This window comes from Bactrocera dorsalis, chromosome 3 (genome assembly GCF_023373825.1).
Source record: "Bactrocera dorsalis isolate Fly_Bdor chromosome 3, ASM2337382v1, whole genome shotgun sequence".
NCBI lineage: Eukaryota > Metazoa > Arthropoda > Insecta > Diptera > Tephritidae > Bactrocera > Bactrocera dorsalis.
In genome coordinates this window covers 64191129-64194618 of record NC_064305.1, presented here as the reverse complement: position 1 = coordinate 64194618, position 3490 = coordinate 64191129, and positions in this window count along the sequence as shown.

Genomic DNA, 3490 nt, shown 5'->3' with positions numbered 1-3490 from the left:
GCAACGGAGAGAGTTGAAAGTGCATTAATTATGACTGTGATATTCAACTTGCATGTGTAAGAATAAGTGTGACCTTTCACTCACATTAGCCAAAACAACTACAATGAATATATACCAGCTTATTTGCATTTGATCATTCCATGTTCGAAAATGTTTACAAATTATTTTAAACCAGCAATTATTCGATTGCGACTAGGCTAAGATTATATAAGATTACAATGCACCCATACTTTGTGCTGGATCATCAATCGTTAGTTTTTTCTCGATCACAGCTAAAGTGTTTTTTGTAATTTAAACTTTTTGGAATACTTTCAGAGTAAAATTTTTAGGAAAAGCCGTAAATATTATTTTATAAAATATGCATTATAAGCAACGTTGAAACTAGCTTTCCAGAGTTGTTATAAACTCCGTAGCAAAGTTAACATACCCTGTTCAGGGTATATATACTCTCTCGTAATAGACTGAAACGGAAAAAAATAGTTTAGCACTCTGCCAAATTACTATAGTTCAAAAGTGTTGAAGGGTGCCCTATTTGGCAAGCGCTCTTCTGCTCTCTTTGGCGGGTATCCAATTACTCTGTGATGCAATATACAAGCATATAGAAATAAGTATTTAAGATACATAAATTAAGGAAATGTTAAATGTAAAAATGAAAGTAAAGTACAGAGCCTAATACTTACGGAAATAGAAGTCAATGAGTTTAACTTGACAACGTGCATATTATAGATAAAAGCTTAAAAACATGGCAACTTAAAACTGCACACAAGTATAAAATGAAGAAGAAAACAAGCAAGAGAGATTGTGAAGTCTTGGCTACAAAAAAAAATTAAAAAGCAGAATCACATGAATGATAAAAATAAAAACTTGTGTTATTTTATAAAATACCATAGCCATTTTTATAATTTTACGCTGCTTTCGCAGAAATCGCAAACAAATTCAAAAGCAACCCTTCCTGGACAGAACAGCATGTTAGAATGTAAACACGAGCTGGCGCCGTTTAGGAATAATTTGCTTTCTTAATATGCGTACGATGCGAATCAAACAGATACGAAATTTTTAGATGTCTCAAGTAATTATGTCTCGTATGCAACAACAAGAACTTAGTTATATGGAAAGGGACAGAGTAAACAAATAACAGAGAAAGGGAGGCAGTTAGGTGAGATTGCGTCAACATTAGTTTCAGATTTCAAATATCAACTCAACAAAGAGACATACATATGTATACCACAAGAAATGAGAGCGCTACCAGAACTCGTGCTAGTTGACAAGCAACAGATATTAAGTTAATGTTGTTCTTGGGTTTTCATTGAACTGCGACTGTCGGAAGCTGCCGACTAACGGACTGTGTTTGCTTAACGGGTAGAATTATCATTTTTTATTGAAAGACTACATAAATTCTTGTTCAATTTCATTTCTGCTTACATACACACAAGACCACGAATTCAAGCGAATTTATTTATGATTCAGTCTAATCTGTTCCGCAATAGTCTATAAATAGCCAACCTGAGTCATAACGTGCTTTTATTTGTTGTTTTATTCGACTATTTATCTAAATTGTTAAAGCGTTATCTTTGACGTCTCATATGTCGAAAATCTCAAAAACGTCTATATAAATATATATTACGCTACAACTGTGTACTAGAATATTGTTAACAGAATTGTAGAGGCAATACCTTTTTTGGATTTAGCTCTTTCGACAGCTGTTAAGTACTTAATTTATATCCAGTTTGACTTGCTATATCACAATGAACAGGCTTACTCTGGAACACTTTTGTTAATTTATTACCAAAGTAGCGGTTTAGTATCCCAAGAAAATATTGCTCATTGATGAAGCTCACATTAATAAACAAAATTTAGTTATTTGAAGTGATGTTAATCCCCAAATTATTGTTGAAACGCCATTACATTTTCAAACTGTGACTGTTCGGGGTGCTCTATGGACAAAGGGAATTATTGATTCATACTTCTTCAAAAATTAACCCGACCGTAAGGTAATAGTCTATGCTATGGAGCCATGTTAATGACTTGTTGGTGCCTTCTACCTTTACTTTCAACCAAATGTTGCTAAATTCTATCCAGCCAATAAATACATAGAATGAAACTTTTGACTAGCACTTTAACTTGTATTGTGGGTCTGTGAGGGCCTCCAAAAACATACGATTCAATACAGTTAACTTTGGGCTGGAATTTATTCAAACCAGTCGAGGCGGTAACTTTTATAAAATCGTTTTTAGCTAAAGTCTGGGCAATAACACACCCTTATCGTTTTTGCAAATATAGTTAAGATATAAATCTGAAATTTAACATATTTATGGTTAAAAAATTCATAATTTTTCCACACACAAATACTTTTAGAATAAGAAAATATATTCCTAAGCACACCAATACAACCATAATTCACTGGTTTCATCAAGTATTTTGTATACATACGTAATTATCTTGATTAGAAGATCTTTGCAATGTTTTGTAGGTATTTAAATTACTTTTGGCGTCATAAGGAGTTGATTATCTGGTTCAAGTGTTTCGACGCCTATAAGTATGCCAACGAAACGATGTGTTTTTTATACTTTGACATTTTAATCTGTGAGTGTTTAGTACATGCAAATACAATATACTTAATTTCATGTGTATGTGTATGAGTGTGCACATGAATATTGACTACAGACTATAAACAAAATATATGTATGTTGGTTGTTACCTCGCATGTAATATTGCCATGACATTGGCATTTGTATCATCTCCAATGGAACTTAGAAAAATAAACTAAGGAAATATTTCCATCAATAAACCCAGATCGTTTGTAGCATTAAAGAAATGTTTATTGATAAGAATTCGACCTTAGATATAAACCCTCATAGTTTTGTATACCTAAGCGACTAAATGATGTATTCCAAGGGGTAATTCCACTGGCACTTTGGTGCCAGTGACTTTAATGAGGTGTGATGTTTTGCTTCAAGGCCTGAAAAGAAGCGGTATTGTCCCCATAGACGTTCGACTTTACATATCCTCACAGAATGTAAAATTAACAGCTCACCGAAGAGTTCTCTAAATAAATTCATTACATGATGTGATGTGTGGGAAGTGGTGCCGTCTTGTTAAAACCAAATGTCGCTTCGCATCAAATAGTCCGTCACTCTGGCTCGATAAAAGTTGCCATTGACGGTTACGGTCGGAGGAAAACATATCCGCCGATTGAAATTTGCCCAATCCACAAAAATAGATACCCCAAAATCTGCCCAAACTACCGTAGGAAAAGCCTCCCCAACATCTCTTTTAAGGTTCTATCGAGCGTATTGTGTGAAAGATTAAAGCCCACCATCAACAAAATGATTTTCTGAGCATGGCTTTAGGTCTGGAAAATACTCAACTGACCAGATATTATAATGCGCCAAATCTTGGAAACACCTATGAAAAGAGATTCGACACAATACTCTTCGTCGATTTTAAAGCTGCTTTTGACAGTACGAAAAGGAGCGACCTCTATACCGCG